The sequence below is a fragment of the Botryllus schlosseri genome, chromosome 12 (genome assembly GCF_051294905.1).
Source record: "Botryllus schlosseri isolate E-star chromosome 12, Bs_hap1, whole genome shotgun sequence".
Taxonomy (NCBI): Eukaryota; Metazoa; Chordata; class Ascidiacea; order Stolidobranchia; family Styelidae; genus Botryllus; species Botryllus schlosseri.
The window spans coordinates 22,214,355-22,238,002 of NC_137247.1; the positions used below are offsets into that span (position 1 = coordinate 22,214,355).

Consider the following 23,648-nt stretch of genomic DNA (forward strand, 5'->3'; position numbering starts at 1 on the left):
GCTGTGCGTCTATAAATGGTTAAATTGTTATTGAACAGAATTTTAGGTGGGGCAATGCCCCAGTTGCCCTATAGGACGAGCCGCCACTGGGTGAACGTGAGGTTCACGTTCGTGTTCTGTGTGTGAACCTAGGAAATTTTGAGGTTCACGTTCACAACAGAACCTTGGTAGGTTCTGCACTGTGAACCTTTTTTCATATAGAAATTTTCACTTCATTATAACATCTTTGGTTCAAATTTATTGCATTTCAACTCTATGCATCGCGCTGGCAGCATAAACAATCAACACTAAACTAGCATGCACCTTGACAATCTCAAAAATTTTACTTGCTTTCTTACAAAAGTTTGCTCGAAATATCCAGCTTTCCGTTTGTGAATATTTAGTGACTCTCTGCTGTGAGCTTGACCCGCAATCACACAACATCAAGAGCGAACATGTAGTCAGCGAATGATGCTTCTTCAACCAATCAATGAGATTGATAAATCGATATAGGTTTCTCTAGCAGGCGTACGGGGTCAATCTTGACTTCATATGTATACCTGTATCATAAAACCAAATCCGTGCGATTGGCGTGTTGGCTACTGCTGTATAACTAGGTAATGGGGTAATATCTGTAGCAAGTAGAAACCCGTTTTACGCTCAGCTCAATATCCATGTAGCAATACTCAGACGCCAAATAAATTGTCCGGCCTGGCCTAGTATTAAGGCGTATGCTTATCTTCCCTGGCAAGTCCTTGTGGAAATTGTTGGCAAAGCGACGGAAGATATTGATTTTAGGGGATTATTATATCATTTGATGGCCTCAGTTGATACATTTGGCGACGTTTAAAACGTCAATATGTATCACAGCATTGTGGCATTATGTGACCCTATTCGTCGCTAGCTATCGTGTACAGTATAGGCTACATTAATATAGGCTATCACTTCATTGAAATTTAAGGTTGAAATTAGCAATATGACGTCACGTGACGTCATGAGGTTCACGTTCGCGTTCACACAGAACCTTTCAAAAAGGTTCGCGTTCACACGAACCTGAACCTTTCGGAGGTTCACACCATCCCTAGCACACAATGAAATAGGCCTATCCATCGATTCGTAGCTGTCATATGACATTCAATTGTCACAAGTGCGTCACAAAATCTACATCCTTTTCGTTATGTATAGTTCGAGCAGAACTTGGAGGTATGAGCAACGGGATATTTTCTGAATGGAAAGGGGTCAGTAGTTATAAAATGGTTGAAAACCACTGGTTTGGACTACAGAGAACGTCATTTCCATGAGGTTTGTGTACAGCAGGGATGGGCAAGTTCTCCAGTCGGCGGGCCTGATATGAAAAATGAAGTAGCCTGCTTGGTGGACTGAATTCCTTACTCGATACATTAATCGCGGCACTATAGCGACGAGCGACAGTACCTTCCGATTAAGACCACTTTGATTGAATCTCAGCGCTCGGATCGCCGGCTATAGCACCGCCAATTCTTCTTCTTTTAGATTGTTCAGCAAAACTAAGTAAGCCTATCCATCGTAGTTTAGTAATCTATAGTTTGTTGAAGCTCAGAAAAAAGGTAATCTCTCATCTAAATATAAGGGATATGCTGGCATGCTTGAATTAGAGCACTGCCGGCGTGCAGTCGAGATCAATTTCAGGACTGTCTGCGAGAATATTCCATAAGTAGCCTACCTCTTAAAATGGATGCATCCTCGGTAACAATTGCTGCGATCCTCTTGTCGGCAACAGCACCTACAGTGCGCTATCATCAGTCATGTTCAACGTTCCGAGACCTGTACTGCCACCAGTGCCAAGGTCTTTGCCGAGCGCAGCAAGATACTGGTCCAAGTGGAGATGACTCAGGTTGTCTATTAACTACTGAACTTAGCAACGTGGAAAGGATAGTCGAACGAAAATTAAACGAAAGTAAGAGTGATAGATTTCGTGGTGGCAATATTTCCCCATGCCCTTTCTTTATTTTAGAGTGTGGATTCCTGTTTGCGCCGAGAAATTGTGAAAGTTTTTCTAAATAGTCTGCGAAGTCGCTTAACGATACCGGGGAGTGATTGACGTCTTCATTCCGTCCTATTTTAACACTACAGAAATATACTGCGATGATAAAACCGATGGCGGTGACTGGATTGTGAGTTTATGATGCTGTCTATTTTCCTTTTTTAACTAACATTTTTTACAGCCAGATTGTTTAGAGTCAAGTGTACCTGTTTGATGCTGGTGTGATCAGACTATAGATGACCTTCACGGTCTTATCGATCATTCCTATCTAATACCAAATACTGTGCATGCATATTTTCTGTACCACCATCACTACCGTGTGTTATGTATTCTGGTTGGATGACGATAAAGACTCTCTCTCTCTCTCTCTCTCTCTCTCTCTCTCTCTCTGTCTTAAGCATACCGAATCTCTACTGTTATGCTGTAAGACATGTCGAATATCTACTGTTATACTGTAAGACACGTAATGAATCTTCACGTAGCCTATACTGTTCAGGTGTTTCAACGAAGAATGAACGGCGAAGTTGACTTCATCCGTGATTGGAAGGATTATGCTACCGGATTTGGGCAGCGGGATAGAGAATTCTGGCTCGGTAATCGTAGAAATGAATTATAACTTCTCCTCCTCTATTTTGTTTCGACAAGCGGCTGGTTTGGGTTTTAACAAAATGCTACAATACAGTGATTACCAGCGTGATTTTCACCACAACTCAATTGCTTCATTCCACCAGTTCTGCTTTGAAGCAAAGTAATGTGGTGTGAATTGAATATAGGCCTAATCGTTACTGCAATTGTGGCTACACGTGAATTGTGTCACCGAGTTTGCAGGACCGCATGAAGCAGTGGTTCTCAACCTTTTTACCTTCGCGGATCCCCCCAGTTTTAATACGAATTTGGCTCAACTATCGGACAACCGTCAATCGTATTGTGCAAATATTTACTGTCGGGTAATGATAAACAGAAATAAAATAACTTTTATCATTTCTTGCTGCATATCTTGAAATACGCGTTCGAGTCTTGAAGACCTGCGCAGTCGATTTGATATTAACGATTGCCGAAAATCCATTCCAGAAAGTCGGTGGAGAATGTAATATTAACGCGTAACGCTTCTGACGACACTTTCGGATATAACCGCAAGTCGCAATGGCACCAAAATTGAGAAACATAAATCTGAAGAACTTATAACATCCAGCCTAGTCATGTCTATCTATCAGCACATTTTGAAGTTATTCAGAAATAGCGGTTATGTATATCACAAGAGGAAATGGCTTTTTGCGACCAAACTTTTCCAAAACATCTCGAAACAGTAATACGTTTGGGCTATTGGCAATTTGGGAATTAAAATGAGTTTGCACATTAGAATATATCATCTTGGATAGCCATTCTGCTTATGTACTGGGTCGATCCCTGAGTTTTAGCATTTATGGAGCCAAACACCCTCGTGATTTCTCTAATTTAAAAAATAAAAACACAAATTAGGTTATCAACCATTTTACAAATCCGGATGTTTCGCGGACCCCTGAAAATGCTTCGCGAACTCCCGGTTGAGAACCACTGGCATAAAGCATGTCCCTAGATCGAATAAAACACGCACCTTTACGCTCGGAGAAAAGTTCGTCCTTGATTAACCCCATGGGGATAGAATCCGAACAGACAATGGCAATCAATTCTGTACATTTTCTACGTAGGCTCAGCACTTTACTACAAACGATCTTTTACATCAGACATTATTTCAATGAAGGACGAACGCACATAGCACCGAGTCATCAGGTGTCATGATTTGTAATCAGAAAGAATGTTGTTAGGTGGATTCTCACACCTAAAATCAACCAGAGCAAGTAACATTTTCGATAAAGGATTTTGGATCAATGGTCTAGGAGTGTTGATTTGTTGGATAGACTAATCACGCTATCTCCAGTAATCGCATGTGGCATTATATAAAGAGTCACAAGCATTTCGATAAAAGTTGCTCCTGTTCCAGGCTTAGAAACAATTCATCAGCTGACGAAAATTGGAAATACAGAAATGAGAATCGACATGATCGAGAGAAATGGCAAGCAGTACTACGCAAAATACAGGTGCATATATATCGGACTTAATAATATCAGTAAATGGTGGCTGCGCGAAACCATATGCTTGACTGTGTGTTATATATGTTGGGTTTACAAAACATTATGACTGTTGTATTTAGTCTGCTTTATTGCCCTCCGCTGCAGAATTGGAAAAATAATTCAAATTAACGGTCTTTTAGATATCGTCATGCCCCGTGATAAATTATCCAGGAGACATACAGGCATAACACCGACACACAATAAGCCTCAAAAAGTGGGAACCAGGCAATTTCTTCTATATTATCCATCCATTTATTATTTAATTTGTGATCGATCACTAAATACGCATCGCTTAGGCCTGTCCATAAATGTATAACTTCTCACAATATTGGTTTCTAAAAGTACACCGATTTAAGCGCTATAATCAAAACCGGATATGAAAGGCAGATGATTTTATCCCAGTAGCTAGGCACAAATATTTTATTCATGTTCGCTACGTCTTCTATCAATATATTCGAAATTATAATACCTTACATTGTGATTGACCTGATAATAAATGACTAGAAAACTAAACATGTTGTACTCGACTAAAAAAGGAATCGTGCAGGTACTCGATTTTGTTCCGCAATATATCTTAGAGTGGCTGATTAGTTATTAGTAGGGTTGTGCAAAATCGAGTAACTGAGTGATTCGATTCTGAATCATGTAATATGCTTGTGGTCGAGTCCAGTATTCGAGTATCACTCATGGTGACGTCATAACAGAATGTAATATGTCACAGTTTAAATGTGTACCTCCTATGCGACCAGAAAGAATATAATGCCTGTTATCCTTCTTATTAAAGATACTTTGATATTTTTCGACCGTAACGATTTCATTGCACTTCGTGAGAATGTTGTGGGATGATCATGACTTTGGAAATGTTCTATTTTCAGTAACGTTCGTAGCTTTGTACTAAATGTTTGTATGTTACGATACGGCGAATCAAGGTTTCAAGGCTTCAACAGTGAAAATTAGTCTCAAACTCTAATTCGCGTTGATAAATTAACTTTCACTGGCCAGGAGCGTATAATTTCAGTGCTCGAAATAATCGTCTTTTACTACTCTACTCTACTCCACTCGAATCATTAAAATTAATACTCGATTCAGATTCGAGTATTCGAATCATTGCGGCCAGCCCTAGTCAATAAACGGTGACCGATTATTATGTACTACGAATTCAAAGTCGCTAACTAATTATTGCTGTGAACATCTGCAGAGACTCCAGTGATTTTTAGTTCCTAAATTAATGTTGAAGTTTTATGCGCCAATAAGACAAAAACGTCCATGATCGAGAGTTTTCAATGATAACGGGCACTAATGAAAACCACGTATGATCATATTTCTCGAGAATGTTCTGTTTGATGCCTGTTTTTCAGTTCTTTTCACGTTGGCCCCGCATCAGACAACTACCGGCTTCATATCGGCGGTTATTCGGGTAACGCCACGGATTCTATTTGGATGCAAAGGAATACGCAAACCCGACTCAATGACCAACAGTTTTCCACGAGTGACGCGGACAACGATCAATCGACCAGACGGCATTGCGCTGAAATTAGAAAAGCGGGATGGTGGTACAACGACTGTATGAATGCAAATCTCAACGGGAAATATGACCTCGTCGATTTGCCTGGTATTGCGTGGTATCATCACACAATTAACAAATACCTGTATATGACGTTTACGGAAATGAAATTTAGGAGTAGCTTGTGAATATCTTCAAAGTAAGTAGCGTGGCTCCCAAAAACAAAATATTTCAGTAGAGAAACATTTCGGATTTGTGACATGGGCTGTGCCGATACTGTTATCCGTAAAAGAGGCGACAAGACCATCTACATAACTGCACTGCGTTTTACTTTAGAATTGGAAAGAGAAATCTAAATAGTAGTTAATAATTCCACATTCGTAATTCCGTTCAATATCGAAGGTTTTGGCAGTTTTTGTCGCTATATTTTTAAAACATATCAGACAGTTATGTGACATGTTATGCTTAATAAAAAGGCAATAGTTCTCAGTTTAAAAACGGTGTTATGTCGACGTGTGCAACCAATCCAAGAATTTTCGAGTTGTCGAGCAGAAGGAAAATTGTGTCGCTACATCGTTGGGTTGAACGTCTGAGTCTGTCAGAGAACGATTCTGGAATTTTTTTTAAATGTTGCAGGTTTATATCTTGGTTCAGTCGTCATCCGATACACGTATGCATGAAAGTTTAGTATGCATAAGGGGGCTTTTCTCGGGAGTCACGGAAAAGAATATTGCCGTACTGCAGAAGGACCAATGTGGGCGAAACATCATGAATTCAAAAACCACAACCAGGGAAAACTTAAAAATGCAACATAGAAAACTTAACCCAAGTTAACATTTAATATGCAAATGCCTTCAACCAACTAAGTTACAATATATTATATGGAAATGAAAATAACTTCATGCCGATCGTTTTTTCGTTTCTGCTCTATTTTTAATAACATTTTACTAATTTCATGCCATTTAGGATACCGGTTAACCGTGTTATTGAAATATTTACCAGAAATACAGAGAGAAAGAGAGAGATAGAGAGAGAGAGATTTAATTATTAGACTTGGGAGCCATTAGCGACAAATAGAAGATATATCATTTCGTTCTATTCGCTACAAGATCGTTTCAAATTAATAGATTCCAAATCACAGCATTTCTATCTTATTCGCCGTACCTTAGCGTGCATGACAGTTGCGCACTGTACATACGGTTGTATTTAAAACAAACGGTATTTTAAACCACTTTGTTTAAAACCTGTTTAAAACAGGCCTTTAAAAAAATTGTGTTTATTCAAGTTATGAAATTATGCCATAATTGTGTAAATACTTTTCAAAAACATGCTGCATGAGCCTACGGACAATTATACCCGATCTAGCCGACGTATATCGATATGGGATGATTGGAACCCCAAAAGTAGTCGGTTCAACATTAATAGCACAGATATTTCGTCAAAGGAGCTATATTTACCCTATATTTATAATTGACAATGTCATTCCACTATGGCGTCACAATTAAATATTCGTGACGTCATGATTAAAAAAAAACTATTTTTAAATTAGGGCCTTGTTTTAAACATGTTTGTTTTACATTGATTTTTGTTTTAGATGCAACCGTAACTATATATGTCTATTTTTACATTTCTTAAGTAACAGGTGTTTAACATCTTATAGCTCGGTGAAACTGTTGGCCAGGGTCCCAAACTCAAATGTGCTCGCCGGCCAATTTCCCAGTTTTTGATGACGCCACCGGCCGCAGCATCAAATTTGAGGTACTTAATGTCTTTCCAAGATTGACGAGATGAGATTGTCAAAAGGAAAGTGAGACGACCCATGAGACTATCATTCTATGCATCGCGAATATTTGATTTACCACTATAGCAATTTTACCTGCACTATAAAGTTCACATTTATAAGTATTTGAAAACAATTGGTGTACTCAGTAGAGAGTGAGCCTAATTTAAAGTTATGATATATAGACACCATGCGAGAGGACAAATGCATCATGTCATCAAAAAAGCTGTTGCGTTATGAATATGCTTCTAGCAGACATTTGACGTGCCACAACTATAGCTAAAATGTGTTGGAATTAATTTAACAATGATTGATCTGATATCACACCATTTGAGCAGTGTAGTCTAATCCAGGTTTCAAGTATAATCCTGATAAGTAGGGTATTGGTCATGTCATTGCCAAAGTCAAATCGAAAGAGCGTTAGATTTACCTTCAATGTTGGAACCAATATTCCCTCTAAGCTGCGCGCGTGCGCAAATGCGCAGTGCTGACACGGTCTCTGCGCCCAGAAAATCCGAAGTGATGACCTACGCACTGTTGTCCAAGGGTCTGCGCAGTGAGTTGGTGAGTGTGCGCACACTCGTCAAAAATTAGAGGGAACATTAATTCGAACAGATAAATAACGACATAAATAAAATAGCCAATATGTCATAGTAATAGAAATGTCCAATCTCCTAACAACCCGTTAGTATTACTGCGGTGTAGCGTACCACTACGTGGCTCGCCACTATTAAGTGGCGTTATTAACATGGTTAAAGGAGCTCAACTGTATGCGGGCTACAGAATGTCAATGATGGCCATAACGACTTGCTTAGATAGCGAAATACCAAGCTACGTCTTTCTGAACTGAAGGTACTGAAGTTTATGAGCACTTTGAGCAGTCTTTCGGTTTTTGAAGCAATTTTAAAGTGAAGTATATCTGTTCAAATGAGAAAAAAATATGTGGCACTAAATATTGTCACGTAATTGAAAATCTAAAATATCGACGCGGGCCGAGTGTTTGAGATTCCAAAAAAAACTCGCAAATGTGGTGTCAAGATGTCCTCATCCTACAACATGGGAGGCGATAAAGCCTTCGCCCGAAATGACGACTGCATGTTCTCCAATACCTGCAATCTCCACATGCTGTGTTGTTGCTGTTGGAACAGCATATAGTCTTGACCCCTACGAATAAGCATATGCAATGTTTTGACGTATTCGGTGATGGCCAGTTCGATTGCCCTTGTGGGAATTAGACCACTGAGTTGATTGCAGCTGGTTCGTAATTGTATTTGGGAGTTCTCGACTAGTAGCACGGACCACTTCTAGGATTATTTTAAGACATTGCTTACGCGGATGAGATGGCGAAGACAAGCCTAGATAAACTCCAACACTTAGGTAGGAATTTTTGAGTCTACCTCGATCGGACTCGAACCCGCAACCCATTGGCGTTGCAGCGGTTTACGCGGTGTAGATTTCATTTGTCACTGGATATATTGTTTTGGTTTACGTTTGTTTGTTTGTTTTTGTGGTATTCATGGTGTTTGTCGACTGCTATGGTCATTTACACCAGGCCGATATTCTTCATATTTTCCCGTAACTGCCGACTTATAGCACGGCCCACCTCTAGGCTTTTGTAAGACACCGCTGACGCGGATTAGGTGGTGAGGAGGAGCCTAGGTAAACCTACGTTTACGCTTGACGTAAGTTGTGACAAGCATGGCCAAATCCGATTATGATGATGACGATTTCTAGCAAAAGTACATACGATAAGGGAAGTCATTTCGAAAATTCATTAAGAGTGAGTATTGGACCTCTTTCTTGTTGCGTAACATAAATTCAGGGATCCAGCTGGACTAGGCCTATCGCGCATATGTTCTCTGATTGACGAATTCGCAGTGACACGCGTACCTAAGTCTAAATTATGAGCAATCACCATTATTATGACCCGTATACAGTCTGGGTCAAGCATGCCGAACGAATTTATATCATCCGCTATTCAATACTCAGCTAAAAATGGTGGTTATGTTTGGCACATTTCCATTAAGATGAGAGGCGACGAGGCAATACTGTAATTGGTTTTGAAATTCAAGCCGCACGTGCTTCGGACAAAGACGCATAATGAATTAGATGAAATCAAAGTAATAATATACTGTATAAATATCAACATGAATAATATTTTCGTAAAAGCGAAATATATATTTCATGCCTTCTATTCGGAAAGCTTTAATGATGCTTTGCTAAAAGAGGTTTGAACGCCCAAAGCCGAAGACCACTTCCTCGCGATTAGGACGTGCCGTTTGCTGCTGGATGAGGATACAGCAGTGCCAAATGTTTTACTGTGATGAAACAAGTGATGGGCGACAATCAATGCGATATTAAAGACACCACGCAACCGGTTACCGAAACGACATTGGCCGATAACTTTCATGAAAATATATTTGTGACTCGGAAGTTAGAATCTATCTCGGGTCGAGCACCATGAAAATTCTGTCTTCTTAACTTTTGTGATTTTTTTGTTCTTGCCCCTAAATTTATTCACCCACCTCTCTCTATCTCTCTCTCTCTCTCTCTCGCTCCCTCTCTTTGTCTCGTGGTAATAATATATTACTTCTATCTGAGAAAACGTAATTAAAGAAACGTAAGTAAGTAAATCACAAAATATAACCAGGTAGAAGTAGATGCAGCGGAATATTAGATTTGCTTGAGTAACTACTGCAAGCAGAAGAAAACTACTTGCGTAATTCCAAAAAGTAGGAGTACTTCGTTACTAACCGTCGCTAGTGAGCATATAGGGCAACGTTTGATTTGCCCCATTTGCAAAAGGTTCACGTAAAAATCCTCCTTATCTGCTCTGAACTTGAATATGATTTGCGTTACATCGGTACATCTCATTATCACCAATTACAATCATGTTGATACAAGCAGGGCTGTGGTCTCGGTAAATTTCAGCACCGACTCCGACTCCACACCTTTTCAATGGACCGACTCCGACTCCTGAGTCTTTAAAAATACCGACTCCGACTTCGACTCCTACCCCGACTCCAACAGTATTACCAATTTACTTCGAAAATTATTTGCCACAGTGACGGTTAAATGACTATCATATAACTATTAAACATATGCAAACATCAGAGGTGGTCAGTAACGAAGTACTTCTGCTTTTTGAAGTACTTGAAGTAGATTTTTTCTTCCAACACTACTTTTTAAGTAGTTATGATTTTAGACTACTTCTACTTCTACTTGACAGTTTTCAGTTTTGTAGGCACAAATTAGCGTAAAATACCTACTTACTTACTTACTTGTAAACCATCACTTCTACTTCTACATGAGTAGAAATTCCGGCGTTACTTCTACTTCTACTTGAGTAGCGACGGTGACTACTTTGACCACCTCTGGCAAACATATGATTAACGATGGCATGCAAAATTGTTTCATTGTGGCACAGCTCGAATTATTCACTATGCATGGAGGATTGCCTTTCTAAATTTCCTTCATTTTTTTTCCATATTTTATCAGTTTTCATAACATGGACTCTCTAATAACCTAATATGTATGAATCATTCGAACACGACATACATATCATACTGTATAATTAAAATGTAGATAAAACAATCGAAGTGTTGCTCTTGTGGATGAGTCAGCAACTAATACAGAGATGCAACTTACTGATTTTCTCACTACACACTGTACTGATTACAAGCATGCACACACAATCTCACTACTAATAGACATTGGTCATAAACGAAATTTAGGAAGTAGTCAAATAGCATATGTCTAGTCTACATGCACTTGATCAAGTATTCAATGACTAGGACCTGCAGTCTCACTTAATCATTTGTTTGACCCAAGCAGCTAAGCTACACCACAAATATTTTTAATTTTGTCTAGTAGAAAGGAGCGTTTGGTTATATTTACGTAAATTTTACAAGACGATATATTTGCTCTGTCACAATATCATGGTATAATTCAAAAAATTGCATCAATTTGTGACTGCATCGTGAATATGCATATTGCTTCTTTCTACCTCTATGCAACTGAATTGTATTTTGCAAATAATGTTCAATTCCATCTATGTCATCGGTGGCCAACCTTTTCATCCAAAGGGTCGCATGAGATTTACGAACCATTGCGCGCGAAACTTGAATGTTGATAACTTTTTTTTTAGTCGCCCTATAGGAACGAACCCAATTCGATAACATTGAAAACAACACTTATATGACTACGTTTTAAAATTGTTAACAATTACGTCATGAAAAGTCAGTGTAAAACTGTATAGTGTGCACTGTGCAGTCATGCCCTGGTCGCGCGAAGCACGAAATTTTTGCAAAGGTAATGAATGAATTCGATCAATAAATATATTACTTGAACATATTGGGGGTCGCCTCTGTATAGCAATTGGGCACATTTGGCTAGGATAGGATTATTTGGTGTTTTAGACATAGCAATATTGACGGTTTCGGTTCTGCAATTTTGCGCAAATGTTTCATTGCCGACGATCTCGCTTCGGGCGTACAAGCGAAGTCCCGTGTTGGACGATACGTTATCTCCTAATTGCGAGTATAGGTGGACTCAATTCTGTAAATTACGCGTATTTATAATTTGTAGGAGGGGTTCCAATACTAAATGCAAGAAATGTGACAGTAAATCATGCGAAGTGCTAAGAAAAATTTCAAGTCAAATATATCTGCTACGGAATATTCTACGTTATGGTAATATACGAATATCTGCGCTGAATGTGGCTGGCTCCTGGTTACGCCAATGCGTCGAAACTGATGTTTAAGTCATCATCAAATTTCGCGGTCAGGCTAATCAAATTTTGGTTGGCCTTGCAATTTTACCTGATGTTATATTAAATTTCGAGCATTACCTCGCAGGCCACACAAAACATTATCGCGGGCCACATTTGGCCTGCGGGGCACGGTCTGGCCGCCCCTAATCTGTATCGTTACTAATAACAGTGATTGATAGTAGCCTACATAAAATCCTATTATGGTTAATATTAGTAATTTAGAAGATATCTTTGAAAAGAAATTGTTTACATGATAAAGAAGTTGGAGTCGGAGTCGGAGTCGAAGTCGGGGTCATTTTCACTAACTCCGACTCCGACTCCAGTCTGTATTTTTGCCACGACTCCGACCCCGACTCCATCAAGCGAAAATTAGCCAAACTCCGACTCCGACTCCACAGCCCTGGATACAAGCAGTGTTGGGATCAAGTCACTACCTTCGAGTCACGAGTAATTTCGAGTCATTGCACATTTTGACTCGAGTCAAGTCAAGTCAATCGATTTTAAAAGGTGACTCGAGTCAAGTCAAGTCACTCGATTTTTGGCGGTGACTCGATTCAACTAGAGTCAAGTCAAGTCAAGTCACGAGTCAAGTCACAATTCAAGTCAAGTTGCCTTTTCGAAGTATGAGGCATGTTTACGTCATTGCATTTTGCTAGCTGTCTCAAATACATATTGAGTGGTCATTGGTTCTGAACCGCTAAACGAATATAGAGTTGAATATACACGCAAGAACGCGCTGTATCGCTCACATATATGTGGAACTGATAAACTACGTAAGTAATTACATAGCCTCAGTTGATAGTTACCAGCCAAAATAGAGAATAGAGAATTGAATGAGAACGAATTGATAAGACGCAATACATTAGCCAAGATACAATTCGAGCCTGCGCCAATGGTCGGGGACTACATAAACTATATTCGAATTCAATTTCAATGAAACAAGAGGTTTGGTTAAGGTGAGAACAGAAATAGACATTTTGCCATTCAATTACTTTACTACTAGTTTACGACGACGTAAGCCATAAGCTTCCATCCCTTCGTTTGCGGTCAATTTATTTGTGAGAGAACAATTGAGACTCAGTAAAACACACGATCATTGAATGTGGTAGCACTCTCATGGGTTACACCAGCGTTTCGCGAAAATCCAAACATATTACAGATACAGATTTTTATCGACACCGATTACTTGATGACTTGAAATTGACTCGTGAATTTTGCTCTCTGAGTCACGTGTCAATCCACATTTCTGATACGCCGAGTCAAGTCAAGCCAAGTCATTTTGGCAAAGTGACTCGAGTCAAGTCAAGTCATACGAAAAAGGTGACTCGAGTCTGACTCGATTTAAGTCATGACTCGAGTCATCCTAACACTGGATACAAGACGTACATTATACGGAATATGTTTATTAAATTTCAAGAAAACAGAACGTTTATGTTAGCTAGAAAGAAAAACACTTCAAAATAGTTGCGAATTATTACAGTAATTTCCACAACTTAGTCATCAAAGTTACTTCAACCGTCCGGCTTCCTTGTCTTGATGAAATGCTGATGACTCACACTCAGCATGAGCATTCAGCATTCATGCAGTTCACCGTATGACACGCGTCCAATACACGTCGACGAAGCAATTACATACTCCTCCGAAAAAATACTCTCCAGTTCGTTTTACGGGCATATCGAGGAGCTGTGGTCAATTGGACTCAGGATGCGATAAAATCCTGTGTAGGCATTGTGAAATCGGGTTACCACCAAAGCCGGGAGTAATAGTCCACAATATTCCAGGTGGTAGCTCTGACTCTGACTCACGGCAGACCTACTGTTGAATTCACGTCTACCTACTCTTTTGAGAATAGAATTCCCACTCAGACTCTCACTCACAACAACTCCCGATTGAACTCCGACATCCTAGAAAGGCTATACTTGAGGTTTATGTTCCGATTGTATGACTGCAGGATTACTTGTGCCCCGTACCACGAGAAAGATTCTACTAATTTTACTAGCACTTGAAGTTTTTATGTCGTTGAACAGTCGCCTGTTTTCCTCTTTCAAATCAGTTGAAGCAAGTAAATAAAGAAATGGATTCAAGCATTCACAAACGCGCAGGGTCCCGTGAGGCACCAAGTACAATGTGACCATTAGATCTTGGGGAATCTTGAACTCGTGGGCCACACGGAATATTATCAACCCGTAATAAGTCGAATACCCAATCACAAAAGTCATCACGATCGCGGCAAGTTGAATTAGGGCTTGTTTCTCTTTCGTTCTTGAGGTAACGGATGATGTGCTAGGTGTGAATTGACGGCGTAGAAGAAATGCAAGAAGCGCCAGACAAAGTGTTATTGTTAGGATGGTGGGCAATAGCAGATTCGGTGTTTTATTCAATGCCAGAGATATTGAGAGAAATCCCCTCATCCCCTTCATAGTACCGCAATAATAACGAGTTTTATTGATCTCTTGGTACTCGATGACATTAAAACTAAGAATTACGTTTATCAAGAATGACATTATATATGACGTGAAAGCGAAGGCTTGACACTTCTTCGCAGTCATTTGTTTGTATGATACAGTGCCGCTTGTAACACTACGGAATCTGATGAAGCTTAGGATAGGGTTACCATATTTTTGTAATCCAAATTCCGGACGCTTTTGAGCGCCCACTAGCGGATTTCAAAATGAGGTGGATCATATTGACGTCACACAGGCGAAGCTTTGTCTATCGACTAGAGGTGGTAACGATCCGGTTCAGGAGTATGTGGTTGTGCGTTGTAAGTTGTAACCAGGGCTGAAGCTACATTATTTCAGCCCCCTACCGCCCAAATAGACACTGATCTTGAGCCCACAGTAGGGTAATCGATGCAACTTCTGGGGGCTTACTATATGCATCTGGTCGTTAAATGATTTCAATGAATTATGTCAATAATATTGATTCTTCCATATATTATTATATAATTTGATCCTCTCTCCGCCTGGCGCCTACGTGATCAGCGTTAGCGGTAGAGCTGGTGGAAAATGATGACTTCGAAAATACAAGGAGCGTAATTGTACATCGTTAGGTCATGGCCAAACGGCCTGAACCGACTCTATGAATATACGGTTATCTTGTAATTGCGATAACAACGAGACTTTATTTCTGTAACTGAATGTTATTTTTATTTATTATTGAACGCAGTTTGCGAGGGCAGTAGTCCCCATATTAAAACCAATAAAACCAACTAAATCGATAATACGAATTAGTTAATTGGCATTTCAAAAGGACGGGATTTCTAGTTATAAATGAGAAACTCACAGGCTACGCACATGGGATTTTTATGCCGACAATGTGATGGTAATATCAGTTAGGGGCCTACGGTCTACGTAGGCCCCGATCAGTCGGTCGAATTTGATACCTTATCAATAGAAATACATATCCAATGGGTTTGAAATTCGATCCGCGATATGGTTGCGCTCGATAGAGTCCGCCCAGCAATGAAGTTTATTGGGACATAGAAGGTTCCCGTTCAAACTAATCGAATAAATTCATAATTTGCGCCACCGAGAATCTCGTGTTGCATCAATTTTGACATCGAAATTCAACGCCGTGCACTGCACAATGCGCAGTATTGATAACAAATCAAACGCGGACAAGTGACACCGAGGGAATACGAGTGTATAAAGCAGACATACTGCCTACAGATCATAGCAAACGAGAAAGCGCGCATCTAATCAGTAATTCCTCAACTTGCGTACAGCACAATCGGGTTCCAAGTCTGACATCGCGACAATTGTTTGCTCATTATAACGACGTATGAGCTGCGTTGTTGCATTCCCTGATAAAAGTTGGCATATCCCTGTTAGAGTAATGAATATGCGCAATGCGCACTTTGCGCAGGAATGACTTTCAATTCCCATTATACACAAACACACTGTCCTATTTCGCCACCCAAGCCTCCAATTAAAGAAACTATCACGCACTTAACTCAAGAATTCTTTTGCTAACGATTATTGGCGCAAATACAATTTAATTAAGAGTAAGGGGAACGTGAATTCGCTCGTCTGGTCGAGGAGGAAGTTGATGTTTCTCAGCCCATGCGGGTCGAAATCGACGTCGTAAATGAGATTGCTTCGATTTTCTGATTATTAATCGCGGATTACAATTTATCGGGGCGTTTTAAGCACTATAGTTCGTCACCGCCAACGAAGCTGCATATTCAGTTATTCGCGCCCGTATCGGTTAATGGTAAATAATTGGCATTTACGCGCTATCATGGACTCGCTAATTGACAGCGCTGAAGATTTGAAATCGCAGACGGCGGGCGTTTGATTTGTTGTATAGGGTGCGCCACCCCGCCACTCCGTAACCCGGCGCCTATGAATGTGATACTAAACCGCGCGCAGCGCGAAGAAAAATTTCATGTGGCATGTGCCTCAAAATAATAATATTTCTGTCGATTTAGGTAAAATTTATGAGCTTACTTCAAAATTCCGGACATTTAGGCATATTTTAGAAATTCCTCCCGGACGCAGTTTTAACAGTGAAATTCCGGACATGTCCGGGAAATTCCGGACGTATGGCAACCCTAGCTTAGGAAGAATACGTGGTGGGCGGTAATGGAGGATGTGGCGACATCAAACGGTATAGGAAGCACACAGAATATGTACGTCAATCGGTAGCCGTGATTGTTCAAAATATGATAGATGAAAAACGGGCTATTTATGGCAGAAATGAGATCCGAGACAATTAGTCCCAGTAGGATGACCGTGAAGAAAGTTGACTTCATTCGAATTAGGAGTGTAATCATCCATCCGTTAGCAGCGAATCCAATCACACACAGAATACCGAAAGTCGCCCAAATGGCTGCAAGTTGTATGGCAATAAGATTGAGTGGTGCATCGTACTTCGTAATATTTTTGACCAACTTCCACGTACGTTCATCAGTCGTAAATGAGATGTTGTGATCCATGTAGAAATATGAAGATATGCCAGGTACTTTAAAGTCGTAGACACGATTAGAAATTCTAATATTATCTGCTGATAAGCCAAATAAATCTTACCAGAGAAAAATCAAATACCAAGAGCCATATATATGTTTTTATAATGCTGATCTGCTATAATCCTTACACACGCTTTGTCGATGACTCACGATGAGCATAACAGTTGTGGCATGTTTTGTATACCACGTATTCTATAAACCTTTCTAATGTAGCTATGTTTCAAGATAATATGATCAATGATCAATGATCAATGATCATGAATGAAAGATGCATGGTACATGAAATCGTGAAATATGTCCAAGGAAATATTCGATGCTTCTGTAAGGAGCCCGGCGTTGTAATGAATCGAGTCACGATATTTTGATGACTTTAGTTGACTGAAGTCATTTCTTCAAATGCGTAAAGTGGCTTGACTCGACTTGAGTAAATTTATGTAATGACTTGTCTTGTATTCGAGTCATTGTGTATGACTCGAAATAAGCCACACGACTCGGGACTAGTACGGCAAAGATAGACATTTTATTTTAGGTTCCAAAATAGTTATGACACCACATTATTTGCATTTCGTATATCCATGCTGATACTTGGAACATAAGCGCAGAAAATGTTAGGACTGAGGAAAATTCCGATGTTATGAATGCGAGCTATTGTATATCACTCAAGCAGAGTTGAACAAAGTGGTTTGAACCGGTTGAACTCAAAACTGAACAGGGAACAAAATGATTTGGACTCCGACTCGAATCACGACACTATGAATCGAACTCGACCACCTACTAACTGACTTGAAGTCGGACTTGACTCGGTGATGAATTGAAAATGACACGACTTGATTCGTGTCAAAACTACAAAACTGACATTCATAGGCGCCGACTTTTATTTTTGCATGCGGTGGCGGCAGGCGCGTAGCCAGGGGGTGTCGTAACCCCCTCCTTTTCAAACGCCAAACCCCGTTCTTTTGAAATGACCATTCTGACGCAAATATTCGGTTGTAATTCAACAAGTCGTATTATCAGTGTTACGCGGGGGCCGCGAATAATTAGCGAAATTCGTCAGTCCACGTATATCGCACAATGTAACGCGACGCAATCTCCCGCAGACATGATTGCGAAATTAGGTCATTGATTGCCGCGAACTCGGCATTTGTCGCAGGACTGAGCGACGCAACAATTCTGGAACACAGTGGGTTTTTGCTTGGTATTGAGTAGCTCGCATCGCGACAATTGGTTGCTGATTAAAACATCGATTTTGACTTCATTGCTGCATTTCCCGATTTCCGTTCGAAAAACATGATAGGAATAATATTATGGGCACTGGAATAAATTCCAACTAGCAGGCAATCACAATAAAGCACTGTTCAACTGTGCGCTCCGATGATATTGATCACAAACATGGTTCACAAAATATTTTAAACGCGGGTCGGGGCTCTCATCGATGTAAATAATGCACTTTAATTTGTAGAAGGTGGAAAGTATATTTGGTCGTCAAATCGCGATAGAAGATGGCGTTTCTCAGAGCGCGCGATGAAATCTACGTTTCTAGCGATGAGGTCTAATTTGTACATCTAATAAGGATCGTTCGTTCGCTGAAATCATCATGAGTACGCTCTGCGAAATACATAGTAGGGATTAATTTTATCGGACTGTACCATCGGCCGGCAAGGTTGCGCTGATAACGAAATTGCAGACATGCCGCCGACCTGCAATGATTACAATTGCAAGATGCACTAGTCATACCTAAATACCCTGATTCGACAATGGCTACAAGCACAATTTGCTCAGACGTGGTCGTAAGTTTTAATCAAATAGATGCAGAAACACAAACAATATTACACTCAGAGATTGTTACTGTTTTGCGTAAGTGTTTCTGCGGACGATAGCAGGCCTGCATGCGGACGCGCCAAATCAAACCACCGACGATAGCACACATGAGATATCATTGACCCATTTGCCATTTCGCATACAAATGATTCTCGCTAATTTGCAGTACGCAGCATCGATAATACGAATTAGTGAATTGGCATTTCAAAAGGACGGGATTTCTAGTTATAAATGAGAAACTCCCTGGCTACGCACCTGGGGTTTTAATGCCGACAACGCGCTGGTTAATATCAGCCCGTGGCCTACGTCCTAGGTATGCCCCGATCAGCCACTCGAATTTGATCCTAAAATGGTGCGCTTTTAAATATCCACGTGTTATTGCAGAAAGAGCAATATGGGCGCATGCCGCAACCTTATCAATAGAAATTCATATCCCAAGGTTTGAAATTCGATCCGCGATATGGTTGCGCTCGATAGAGTCCGCCCAGCAATGAAGTTTATTGGAACAAAGAAGATTCCCGTTCAAACTAATCGAATAAATTCATAATTTGCGCCACCGAGAATCTCGTGTTGCATCAATACTTGACAACGTAATTCAACGCCGTGCACTGCACAGTGCGCAGTATTAATAACAAATCATACACTGACGAGTAACACCTATGGAATACGAGTGTATAAAGCAGACAACAATTAGTAGCCTACAGATGATAGCAAACGAGAACGCGCACATCTAATTAGGAATTCCTCGACTCGCGCACAGCACAGTGGGGTTTCGAGTCTGACATCTCGACAATTGTTTGCTTATTATAACGACGTTTGAGCTGCATTGCTGCGTTTCCCGATAAAAGTTGGCAAAGCCATGTTAGAGTAGGCTAATGAATATGCGCACTTTGCGCAGGAATGACTTTCAATTCGCAGGCATAGGCTACACAAACACACTGCCCTATTTCGCGCTCCCAAGCCTCCAATTAAAGACAGTGGCGTAGCAGCCACTTGGCGGTTCTGGCTCTGCGCCAGGGGCGGCAGGCTTCAAGGGGGCGGCAAAATGAGGCTGCACAGTGAGAGAGAGAGAGAGAGATGGTATTCTTTTTCGCCTGCACCGTGGATATGCTTTGACGACGGAGATGTGATACGGACTTTATAGTAAGGTCACCTAGTCTCCACCCCCGTTTTCTTTCTCCCCCGTGATTGCTGAGAGCCTAGCGCCATAAATCGCGGAAACCAGTTTTCGAGTCTTCGGTCTGACCCGGCCGGGGATCGACCCCACGACCTACTGATCAAGAAGCCGGACGCATCACCATTACACTATCTCGCTCGGCACAGTGTACACAGCCGGCTAAAAGAAGCGTAATTGGTATTCCTATAGCTGGCGTCCCGTGACGTAAAATTTAATCAAACAGGTCTCAATCGAAAGCTATAGTGTCGCGCTGATTCCGAGAACACGAATTAATATGTTAACATGGCGATGGAACCACTCTGAAATAGCCGTCAAGGCCTATTGTTCGGAGAGTTCGCAGAAAAAGGAGAATGCCTGGCGAACAATCAGAAGATGCTGGCCTCAGTGTTGCTGAAGAAGTTAGACGATGCATGTTTCAAGCTTTGGACAGATTTAAACTTGAAGCTGAAACTAGGTTTACCGGCATACACCACTAAAATGATATGTTTGGATTTTTGAATTCCCACGCGCTGCTGCAAAGCGAAAGTCACAATTTATTCACCAGCGCTTTTAGAAGCACTTATGACGACGAGGTGGGCTTTTTGGAGTTAGCTGCGAAAATTGTCATGCCTTATACCTTTGAACTAGGGATAATATAAATCAGAAGATTGCTAGCTTTTCGTACAAACCAATATGCGGCCTCTAGGACGAACACAAATTAAGATATGATCATATGAAGAGTTGTTCAACTTAAGATTTCAATATGGTTAAGAGGCTGGTGCGGAGCAGTGAAACCACGTTTGATCGTAGTGCAACAGCGTTTGATGTTTTACAGTGGTTAGTCAATGCAAAGCTACTTGATTCGACTTATTTACGTTCTACCTTGAATGACGATCGGCTATCAGCTCTATCCATTCTGTGTATAAAAAGAGACTACGTTCCAAAACATGAATTTGAGGATATTATCGCTGATTTTGCTTTGAGGCGGCTATTGATTTTCTATTTGCACAATAAATTCGTCCACTATTTCTTGTTTTTATTATTATTTTTGGCCTGATAACGTTGAGACGTTGAGGCTGAGACCGGGCATATTATTTGTAATTATTTTTATTGACAAGATTGCTTGAACACGAATCTATGTCGAAATATGCTGCGGTTTACTTAGGGGGGGGGGGGCGGCATTTTAAGCGAGAGCCAGGGGCGGCAGTGATTAAACAGACTATCACAGAACTAACTCAAGAATTATTTTGTAAACGAATATGGGCGCAAACACAATTCAATCAAGAGAATGCGAACATGAATTTGTTCGTCTGGTGGAGAGAGAAGATGGTGTTTCTTAGCGAAAGTGTGTCAAAATCGACGTCCTAAACGAGGTTGCTTCAATTGTCTGATTACTAGGGCGGTTTTTTTTTTGACATGTCAAAATTTGTCAAAATTTTGTCAAAATTGTAGCGTTAGGTCAAAATTTGTCAAAATTTTTCATAAAGTCAAAAAAATTTTGACGTCTGCATTTTGTTGGTATTGTAGATTTTGCACTGTCGGTGAACTTATAATTTGATATTTTACCGCTTTTAGCCTATTTTATAGGCCTACCGTTGTAAACGGCTAATCGTCTGCCCATTGTGAATCATAAACGGTCAAATAAAACAAATAATAGGTAGACATGGTGTTATGGGCAACGTACCGCAATATCCTAAATGAAGAAAGACTTCTTGTGCATTGCATCATTCTTACATTAAGAAGCGCATGATGAAAAATTGTGATGTAGACAACATTGTCAGAATTAAGCAACACGGTGTGTCACCAGCACCAGCCGTGTACGCACAACTTGAGTGTTGTCAGCCAACAACTCTTGCTGTTGAACGTCCTTGGCAAGCTTCTTAGTAAGGACGTGCACTTTCTACCCAAGAATGTACTACAAAATATTTTAGTTATTTCTACCATAATACATATTGTAACCACTGGAATTCTTCATAGGGCCAGATTTCGCTAAAATATTGTTTTTTTCATGTAAAATGTTGCCTGTTTCTAAGCCAAAAACGTTTTTCAGGCCAAACTACTTCGTTAGGACAGTCAGTTCCAACCAGAAATGAAGATAAGTGGTACAATTTTAACATTATGTAGGGAAACACCTAATTTGCATACGTTAGGTCAAAATTTGGTCAAAATTTTGATTTTTTTAGGTCAAAATTTTCTATTTTTTAGGTAAAAAAACGACCACCCTACTGATTACTAATCACGGCTTACAATTTATTGGGGCGTTTTAAGCACTAGTACGTCGTCGCCGACGAAGCTGCGTATTCAATTATTCTCGCGCGTATCGGTTAATGGTAAATAGTTGGCATTTAACCGCTATCACGGACTCGCTAATTGACAGCGCTGATGATTTGAAATCGCAGACGGCGGGCGTTTATTATCATATTGTATGGGGTGGCCGCCACCCCATAAATGCGTCATGAGGTGGCTGCGCCACCCCGCCACCCCGTAACTCGGCGCCTATGCTGACATTGACTTGTGACTCAGAACCTTGTGACTTGGTTACAACTCTGAAGGAACCCCTCTCTCTGGGCCAGGCGTTTTTTCGTCAATGTTTATAGCATTAGCAGCGCGATTATAAATGACCCATAAGACTTAAGCTACGTGTATTTCCTGGTTAATCTGTTACAAGTCCACCTGATCATAATTTTAGCCGACTTGCACTATTACAACGACCTCTTTTGGGAACAGAACTTATCTATTTTCTCGCCCTAAATGTTGTAAAGCCGCAGATAGATATTGGGCAGGTTTGAATGACTTTCAGGATTGTTTCCGTCATACCAAGTAGGGAATATAATACTTCAACTTAAATTATTTCATACCTCAACTGCAATTGGGAGAGTAACTATACCATCGTTTAGTTTAGCCTACTCTGCGAAAGATCTTTTTTGATCTATGCCGTTGGACCTGCAAAGTCTAATTGGAACACCCTGCTCACTCTCAAATATAAAGTATTGAATAGCGTCTTCTTCTACTTAATAGCATGTCAAATTTATTCAGACCGTTATATACGTATTAAGTCTCTTAAGGAGCAAACATTAATGTATACGCAATTGATCCAGTTTCGATGCCGCAATTAGACGTCGAAGCTGAAGTGGAGGTTGTGTCACCATTTTTTTTCAAATACTAATGCAATCGATGACGTTTACATTTTGAGTTGACAATGAAACCACTCTAAATATCATTTCATGAAGTTCTTGAATCACTTTGAATCTATTCGACTGCAACCAACTCCAACACTCTGTCGTCAACTCATACTCGTCAATTGTTCCGTTACAACATACGAAAAAAACTGGCATATACAGACTGTGACAGAAAGAAATACAAATACTATATCGATGGATATAACTGCAATCGGTAAAAAGGGAGCACTAATTAATGGGCACATGCATGCAAGGTTGTAATGACTGAAGTCATGACTCGACTTCAGTCACCATTTTCTCATGACTCGACTTGACTCTAGCCATTTTCTCAAAATACGGAAATGACTCGACTCGATTC

The 23,648-nt window shown here is 40.3% G+C and overlaps 1 long non-coding RNA gene across 1 annotated transcript; it reads left to right on the forward strand.

The window, feature by feature from the left end:
• Positions 1 to 96: 96 nt before the first annotated feature.
• On the forward strand, positions 97 to 6,229 carry LOC145452101 (uncharacterized). Its single transcript, XR_013919199.1, has 4 exons — positions 97 to 1,915; positions 1,973 to 2,132; positions 2,499 to 2,595; positions 5,472 to 6,229. It is a non-coding gene; the product is annotated as an uncharacterized LOC145452101 (long non-coding RNA).
• The last annotated feature ends 17,419 nt before the right edge of the window (positions 6,230 to 23,648 follow it).